A 9,290-nucleotide genomic window follows, 5' to 3' on the forward strand; every position below is an offset into this window, starting at 1 on the left:
AGACAGGCTCATTGCCTCCCGGCCCGCCGGAGTCTTTCCAGTGGATATCAAGGCACTCATAAGCCTTCGAGCGCCTGCGCGGGGAAAACAGACGGCCAGTCACAGGTGTTGGGGGCACAGAGCGGGAGTAGGGTCTGTGTGGTGTGGGGGACGTCGGGCATTTGTGAAGGGTAGTCACAGAGGTGGGGGCGTGCCTCCTGGCGTTGCCAGGAGCCGGGGCGGTGCTGTCCCTGTCACTGCGGTTTTCAGTCTCCTGGGAGACCCCCGGCACATCTTTCATTCTGCCGGGAGCACCCGGTCTACCTCTTGCCCTCTTCCGTGGTGCTTTGCCATGGGACTCAGTTGAGCAAAAACACTGATATCATAAATTCATTTTTATTTTTTATTTTTTACTTTTTAAAAAAGATTTTATTTATTTTTAGGCAGAGAGGAAGGAAGGGAGAAAGGGAGAGAAACATCAGTATGTGGTTGCCTCTCACGTGCTCTGCTCCGGGGACCTGACCGGTAACCCAGGCATGTGCCCTGGCTGGGAATCGAACTAGCCACCTTTGGATTTGCAGGCCGGCTCTCAATCCACTGAGACACACCAGCCATGACTACATGAAAAAAAATTTTAAATAACACTCACTTATTGGGATAAATTCAGCAAATATCAACCACCCACTGTTTGGTAATGAGCACTGAGCCAGGCCTCCAGAACTTCCGGTCTAGCATGACGGCATTTAGGGAGCCTGGCAGGAATCGGATCCAAACCTGCCACCTTCACCTAGAATGAGCCGGGATCTGGCCACACAATATAGCGGATGTTCTCCTGCCCAGGCAGAGCCGCCTTGCAGGCCGGACATTAAACAGCCCCGCCAAGCTCCAGGATGCCCGGTCACAGGGCCGGTGTTCTTGCCGAGTTGCTGCTTTCCTCCGGGGGGGGGGGGGGGGGGGTGGGGGGGACGGGCTGCTTCCTCTTGTGGCCAATGAGGAAGAATGACAACAAAGAAACCGGTCTGGCCTCTGCTGGGCTCTTTAGCAGGTCTCGCACTCTCTCCACTGAATTTCCTCCACTGAAAAGGAGGGTTTGGACACATTGCCTTCTAGGATGTCTACTGGGCAGGAAAGACTCTGGCTCTTACCCAGGGAAAGGGCCTGCAGGACCGGACCCACTTCTCATTGTTCCCACAGCCCTGGGCCACCAAACAGCCCGCCCCCTGGCTGGTAGCTCCAGGTTAGTACCCAGCGCTTAGGGGGAAGGTTCAGGCCTGTCCCTCTAGTCCTCTCTGCCGGTGCTGCTCACAACACAGCTTGTGCCTTTCCAGGTGCAGCGGGTGTAGGAATTACCCTGCTGGCTTTGGCTTCTCACAGGAAAGAATCCAGGTAAAGGAGAAATCGGCTCCTTTCCTTCCAAGCCCTGCAGAGGGCGTCCCGCTCCTGCAATTGGTTTGTGTGCATCTGGAGACAGTTGCTAAGCTGATTTGTTGTCTTCTCTGCACTGAATTGTGCCTATTTTCGTCCACCGCTTGTCTCTGAGCCCGGGCGGAGAAGAGAGCAGAAATGGGAAGCCGACGTGCTCCCATTGTGCCGCAGAGCACGCGTTGTCTCTGTGTGACCCCACCGTCTGCAGCCTGGGCTTTGAAAGCTTGTCTTAAACTGCCTAATTGCTCGACATCGATCCTGGCTTGGCGCCTTGCTCTCGGCTTTTCATGGACTTGAACGGGGAGGGGTGTTGAGGGGGCACTTGCCTAACTGATGGATGCTTTTAGCAAACCCAAGTTTGCTCCTTTGGTCAATTCTGTCCTCTCTCATCACTGCCTTCCAACCTGTTGCTCCCAGTCTTGCCAGTTCCCGTGGGCTCTGGGACCTGGTACAGGCCACTCCTGTGCTGCCAAAGTAGCAGCGGGACCCGCACAACCGTGACAGAGGCCCTGGGGGACCCCACCCAGGGGCACCGTCCAGCCCTGTCCACGGGGAAGGATGCACCTGTATGGGGAGCCTGTGCCTCCAAGACGGTGCCCGGGGCTCAGTGCAGGGCCCCACGAGGCTCCGGCCTTTGCTGTCACCCACTTCAGTGAAAATGAGAAATGCAGACACACACGGGAGACTCCAGCCGGTGTCATGCCAGGCAGGCGGTAAAGAAGTGTGCCCGGGTGTACAGAGGCCTGCCTTCTCACGGTGCTGTGTCGTCTGTGTGGGAGGCCGAGGAGGGTAGGGTCCCCCTCTCGGCTCCCTGACCTGGCCTGCCCCCCCCAACCAGAGGCATCCTCAGGAATATTTCTTGTTGGGCCCAGTGGGTCCAGGGTACCTGGATGGGTCTTTCGGTGACATCAGGTTTCAAACCAGCACCCATTCTTGGAGCTCAGGGAGCAAGTTATGTTTTTCGGGGGAGAGGGGCTAACTGCCCTCACCCGGTGGGAGCCAGCAGCCAGCGCTCCTCCATTAGAGGGCGGAGGGGAGACTTGTGGGGGTGTGCTGTGTCCAGGGTCCACCCAGAGGCTTCAGGACCGTCCCACCTTGACCCAGGTGTGTCCTGAGCCAACTCGAGGACCTGGGCTGGAGTTGCCTCCTTCTGTGCCCCCGCCCCCCGCCCCGCCTTATCTCGGAGCAGCAGCAGTGAAGGCAAACCTCCTGGCCTGGGCCAGCAGAGCACAGCCCCCCGGAATTGTCAGGCCCTGACTTCCATTTCTCTAAGTAAAGCCCAGGCTCCAGCAGTCCTTCCCCCTTAATCTGCGTAGGGCAGACACATACTCCCTGACTCCCCCCACCCCCGCCACTCCCTTGGCTTCTAACTTTAACCCCCTTGCTGCTGGGGGGGTCAGTTTTCTGAGCAGACCCCTGTTATGGGCTGAATTGGGCCCCCTCTCCAGGTTCACAGGTTCAAGCCCTAAGCCCAGGACATCAGGATGTGGTAATTAAGGAAAAATGAGGTTATCAGGGTGCTCCCTGATCCAGCATACTGGTGTCCTTATAAGAAGAGGGAGTTAGGACACAGGCAGACACCGGAGGAGGGGCGGACGACCACGTGAAGGCCCCACAAACCGAGGAGGAGCGAGGTCTCAGAAGAAACTGGCCCTGCCCACACCTGGGTCTTGGACGTCCAGCCTCCAGGCTGTGAGAAAGCGGCTTTCTGCCACCCAACCTGCAGCACTTGGCTACAGCAGCCCTGGGAGACTGACCCAGCACCCAGGGTGGGGGCAGCCTTGTGCCATCACCTGGCGAGAAGGCCAGCCCGCCTGCCCTCCCAGGAACACACCCTGGAGGGGTCGGGCTCCAGGACCGCCTGCGGTCAGTCGGTCAAGTGCCGCTGGGCCTTGTCCTCCGGCGCCATCCTGGGCGGGGTCAGCGTGCAGTGAGCTGGTCCATGCATGCAGGCGTGTCTCCTGTTAGCGTGTGTGTAGACGGGACACACCGATCGGCTCAGCGCTAAGCTCGGCTTCCCTCCGCCCCGCAGTGCACGCAGCATGCCCTTCTTAAAAAAAAAAATATTGAAGAATAGCTTTCAGAATTAGAACACAGCTTCCAAGTGCATCAGCCCATGTGTTCACCCGGTCATCAACGCCATGATCAAAACCAAGTACTTTCTCCAGCCTTCTGGAGGTATAATGGGCCAGGTATAAAACCGTAATGTTTTAAAGTGTGCATCACGGAGATTTTAGGTGCGTGTACATTCGAAAGGCTTCCCAGCGTCGTAATTGACATACCTGCCACCGCACAGGTACCTTCTTGTGGGAGGACACCGAGCTTCCACTCCAGCAAATTAAATTTCCACCATGCAATACGGTGTTGCCGATATGGTCACCGCGAACGACCCTATTTATTACGTAACTGCTTTCCCCACCCCCAGCCCCTGGAGCCACCTTTCTACTCTCTGTTCCTATGAGTCCGATTAACTTAAAATTTCACTTACTGATATTTTTTAGAGAGACAGACACATCAGTGTCTCACTCACTGATGCATTCACTGGTTGATTCTTGTATGTGCCCTGACTGGGGATCGAACATGTAACCTTGGCGTATCGGGACAATGCCCTAACCATGGGCAGGGGGAGTTCGACTTTTTTTTAGATTCTATACAGAAGTGATACTGTGTAGTATTTCTCTCTTTCTGTCTGACTCACCTGGCATAATGTTGTTGGGAATGGCGGGATTTCCTTCTTTTTAGAAGGCTGAATGCGGTTCCACTGTGTGTGTGTGTGTGTGTGTGATACCCACCGTATTCTCTTCATTCACTCATTCATTGACACTCGGGTTGTTTCCATGCCTGGGCTACTGTGATTAATGTTGCAATGAACGTGGGAGCACAGGTACCTCTCGGAGTGAGTAACTTCCTTTCTTTCCGATACAGCCGGGGGTGGGGTTGCTGGAGGACGTTGCAGTTCAAGTCTTTGCTTGAGTGTGACAACAACAGTTCCAGCAATCTGCCCTGTGCTGAGAGCAGCGGGGGCGGGGCTTGTTTGAGCTGCTGAGGACTCCCAGCCCCAGCAGGCAGGCCACTGTGCTCTCTGGGACTGTGACCACTCCCCACGGCCATAGTCATGCCTGCCAGCACTCTCCTTGTTGGAGACCTGCTGGAGGTCATGGGGGAATTGCAATGCCCTCAAAGCACTAGGGATCAAGGTGAGTCTTCCCCTTGCCTGGAGGAACCCCGGGAGGGAGCCAGAGTGTAGAAGGGCGTGGAGGAGGAGACAGCCACAGCAGGCCTCCCTGGGGCCAGCTGGGACCTGCAGCCCTGGAACAAGGTGCTGATGGGAGCAGGGAAAGCCGGAGAGGGGGAGTGGCCAGCCTGCAAGGGTTGGAACTGCCCATGGTGACCATGGTGACCACAGGTAAGAACGGGACTTCCACCCTGGGTGCTGTTCTCCTAACGGCAGAGAACAGCCGGGATGGCCCGCTCCCAGCAGGCTGCCCACCGCAGGATGCCCACCGCAGGCCTGGTGCATAGCTAGGGCATGGGGCAGTTCTGTGGGCTTGACCCCGCACAGTGCCTCGCTGGGACCCCACTCTGCATTCTGCCACAGCAGCCCTCACCGGACAGCCCCTTCCCATGCACCCAGCCACTCTGCGGAAGGGGACCGAAGTCTTCAGACTTGTAGCCAAGGCAACCCATATGCACAGCCCACAGCTGATTCCGTTTTGGCTGGAGACAGTTTTTATTCGATTTCCACTTGGTGCCCACCTTCCTCCTGGGTCCCCATCTTCCTGTTTGGCTCCCCTGGGTTTCGGGGTTCCTGAGACTGCCCCCACATTTGGTGATTCACTAGAGAGGCTCGCAGGACTCAGCATGCAGTTGTCCTCATGTCTGAGGTTTATTCCAGCAAGGACCCCGCAGTGGTAGCAGCAAGGGGCAGAGCCACAGGCGGGGGCCGGAAGTCTTCTACAGGCTTCTGACACGGTGCCAACCCCATGGCCGGCAGCGGGCCATGAAAAACGCAGTGACACATGTGTGATGTGACTGCCCACATACGCCCACCGGAGACTCAGCTCCGCAGGTGTTTACTGGGTGCTGGTCACGCACCTGAGCAACGCTCAAAATTCCAGACTCCTGATAGTGTAGTGGTTAGCATCCCCGCCTGTCAAAGTTCCAGACTGCTTTAGGCAGAGCAGTGACTGTCAACAACCACGTCCTTGGCACAGACCGTGTGGCCTGGGGAGTCCTCCCTATCAGGGACAGGAGGGAGTGTGCAAGAGCAGCTCAGAACCAGCTTTGCCCACGGGGCCTCTGAAGGCAGCAGCCAGGCCCTGGACAGTCCCTCTCGGCCAGCTGCTCTCTCCTGCCTTAATCTTTCCCCCTAGAAACAAACAACCAAACCACAAAGCGGGTCTTCGCTTCGGACGTAGGTTTGGGGTTTTCCTTGAGGGGCTCATAGCCGGCTCAGGACCAGACAGGTAGTTCGGGGTTAGCGCCCGTGTGTGGGGCTGGCTCCCTCCCTGTGTCAACCTCTTTCTTCAAGAGCACCCTTGAAGGACAGAATCAGAAAACTCCACCCTTGAGTTCATTGGGCTCCTCCAGCAGTCAAGGCCAAGGCTGGACTGTCCACACCCGTGGGACAGGCGCCCCTGGCAGGGCTGAGCTCAGCCCAGGAGCGAGGCCAGGATTCTCTGAGACTTCCCAGAGTGCTCCTGGAAAGTCACCCAAAATACTTCCTACTCCCATGAAGTGGGGGTACAAGATGGGGTGCAGTTCCAGAGCCCCCCCCCCCGGCTCCCCACCCAGGCGGTGGGAGGGAAACAGGTGGGGTCCTGGGAAAATTCACACGGAGGTGGCACGTCCCTAGAGGTGTCTCCATTCCCTCTGTCACCTCAAAGAGCTGCCTCTTGTGCTGATATTCCTGAATAAGACCCAATTCATTATTATCCTAAAAACTGATGTTAAAAAAGAACCCTCAGCTCAAGAACCACTGAGATCTGGGCTGATGGATGGCTTTACTAACATGCTTCAATTTTATATTTATCAAATTAAACCAGCAGCCACGGGGCACTTAATGAAGATTCTCTCTCATCACTCAGTGGAGAGAAGACGGGGAGAGAAAGGGCCGGCGACTGTATTCTAGGGGAAAGTTCCAAATGTCCGAAATAACACGTGAGAGGCCCCCTTGGGGGCTTGGTGCGTCACAGGCTGGAATAACGGTTGCCTTCACACTGGGGACCCTGGAGCCAGGTCCCGGTCCTGTGCTCCCTGAACTCTGAGCATTTGCGGGTTGGACAGGCACCATGTACTCAGTGCCTGGCCTGTGCCCTGAGGACTGGGTGGATCAACAGTGGGAAAAAAAAAAAAAGCCAGGAATATTGAAGGGAAGCCGACCCCAGGGCGATGCCCACAGTGGGTGGGGATTTGCACAAAGGAACCAGGTTTGTTTGGGGGCCCAAACTCCCCAGGGGATGCCTGCTCTCGTCTGCCCCTCGGCCCCTGGACCTGGGTTTTGGACCCAGTGAGTGACAGCTGGTGACAGCATGGGCTCTGAGGTCTGCGGGGCCTGACCGTGAAGCCCGGATCTGCAGTGAGCCCCTGTGTAAGAGGCTCACCTCCGGGAACCAAAGGTGAGGTTCCTCATCTGTGAAGGGGAGGCGAGTGCCCCTCCACAGAAAGCGCCGGGCTACACAGCGAGTGTCTGGTAGCAGCAGTCCAGAAAGATCGGGCGCGAGTTTTCTGTAACAAATAACTACACTCTTAGTGGCTGAAAACAACAGAAATGTATCATTTTACAGGCCAGGAGATCACAAGTCCAAAGTGTGTCTCCTGGGCTGCGTTCCTTCTGGAGGGTCAGGTGGGGGTGGGTGGCGGAGAAACCGGCTCCTTGGCTTTTTCAGCTTCTAGCGTCTGTCTGCACTCCTTGGCTTGTGGCCTTTCCCCCATCTTTTTTAAAATTTTTATTTATTGACTGATTTTAGAGAAAGAGGAAGGGGAGGAGAGAGACATCGCTTTGTTGTTTCAGTTATTTATGCATTCATCAGTTTCTTCTCGCAGGCGCCCTGACCAGGAACTGAACCTGCAACCTTGGTGTATGGGGACGACGCTCCAACCAACTGAGCTGCCGGGCCAGGGCCTCTTCTTCAAAGCCGGCAACGGCTGACTGAGTGCTCCTCATGCGGCATCACGCTGAGCTCCCTTCCCTTCTGCCTCCCTGTCCCTATTTACCCACGGTTGTCATCGCGTCATCGCATTAGACCCACCTGGGTTATCTGGGATGACCTCCCTCTCTGAAGGTCGGCTGATTCCCAGCTACTGTCTTCTGCAACCTTGACCTTGTTTGCCCTGTTTGAACATGCCTGCAACATGTTCACAGGTTCTGGGGACCAGCCAGGGTGTGGTCACCTCTGTGTGGAAAGAAAGGGGTCACTTTTTGATTTTTAAAGATTTTATTTATTTATTTTTAGACAGAGGGGAAGGGAAGGAGAGAGGGAGAGAAATATCAATGTGTGGTTGCCTCTCGTGTGCCCCCTACTGGGGACCTTGCCCGCAGCCCAGACATGTGCCCTGACTGGGAATTGAACCAGCGACCACGTGGTTCCCAGGCTGGCACTCAGTCCATTGAGCCACACCAGCCAGGGCAGAAAGGGGGTCACTTTTTAAAAAGCTGCCCGCTAGAGCAAATTTCAATAAAATAGAGTAAACAGGGTAACATATTTAGAGTCTTGGGTCATTTCCTGGCACATAGTAGGTGCTCAATAAATACAACCTCACGGTCTCGTTAAAGGAAGAGCTCGCTGGTGCGTCCAGCGCTGGGACGGGGGCCACATGGGACACCCCCTGTCTGTTCTATCCCTTGACCCCCTGCCCGCCCCAGGAGCACACACTCACACATGCACACGCATACACACGCATGTACACAGGCACAGACACAGCAGCCGACTCCCCTGCAAGACGGGGAAAGTGCATTGGCCACACTCCTGGCGCCTACCCGCTGTGCAGCAGAATGGCCTTCTGGCACGGATAAAAATAAACCCAGACGCTGCCTTTCAATCGGTGGATTAGCCTAAATGTTGTGAAACAGAAAGCATGAGATATGCATCGGAGGGGCAGTGCTCCCCCCCACCCCACCCCTGCCCGGCCTCCCTGCACAGCTCGAGGCAGCTGGCGCCCATCCGCCCGTGCGGGCTGCTTGTTGCCGCCCCGCGAGGCCGTGAGTGGTTTGTGCACAGTGTCAGTAAACGCTGTTATGACATTATTAGCGCTCCGCTCCCCAGAAAGGACAATGGCCTGTTCCCTCTTAATGGGCTGTCTGCTGCCCAAGTCGGAGCGCATTGAATGGGGATTTCAAACACCATACGCTGCTTGTTTCTTTCTTGCCTCCCCCCCACCCCACAGGCCTCCTCTGTGGGCTCCAGGAGCAACTTTGCCGCCTTGAGAAGGTAGGGGCGGCAGCCCAGACTCCCATGCCCAGAGAGGCTGGGGGTGGAGGGCATCGAGAGGCAAGGAGGCCCTCAGGGAGCATTGAGCTCGCCCCTGGGGGCATGGAGGTGTCTTTGCAGTGGAAGGGTCCAGGGTGGGCTTCAGGAAAGCCGGACTTACTGGGTGGGCAGGGCTGGCAGGCTCCCTGCTCTGCCTTCTGGTGACATCTGCTGGGGACCCAAATGGCTGACTCGCCAATGGATTTTATGATGTTGCACAGTGTTTCAAAAAAATTGAGTCTGCATTTTAAAATTATGTGACTTCCCATGAGAAGCCTAGATTTCTGACTCTCTTGAAACGACTGGGCTCACATTCACTCAAAGCGTGGGGACCTACATTCAGTCCTCGCCGTCGCTAGCTGCTCTGGCCCCTTTCCACAGGCCCCCGCCACCCCTCACTCCTGTGTACCTGGAGCC

The 9,290-nt window shown here is 56.3% G+C and overlaps 1 long non-coding RNA gene across 1 annotated transcript; it reads left to right on the top strand.

The window, feature by feature from the left end:
• Nucleotides 1-1,034: 1,034 nt before the first annotated feature.
• On the top strand, nt 1,035-8,108 carry LOC128779260 (uncharacterized). The gene is made up of 2 exons (XR_008425157.1): nt 1,035-1,216; nt 7,450-8,108. It is a non-coding gene; the product is annotated as an uncharacterized lncRNA (long non-coding RNA).
• Nucleotides 8,109-9,290: the final 1,182 nt, after the last annotated feature.

This window comes from Desmodus rotundus, chromosome 9 (genome assembly GCF_022682495.2).
Source record: "Desmodus rotundus isolate HL8 chromosome 9, HLdesRot8A.1, whole genome shotgun sequence".
Taxonomy (NCBI): Eukaryota; Metazoa; Chordata; class Mammalia; order Chiroptera; family Phyllostomidae; genus Desmodus; species Desmodus rotundus.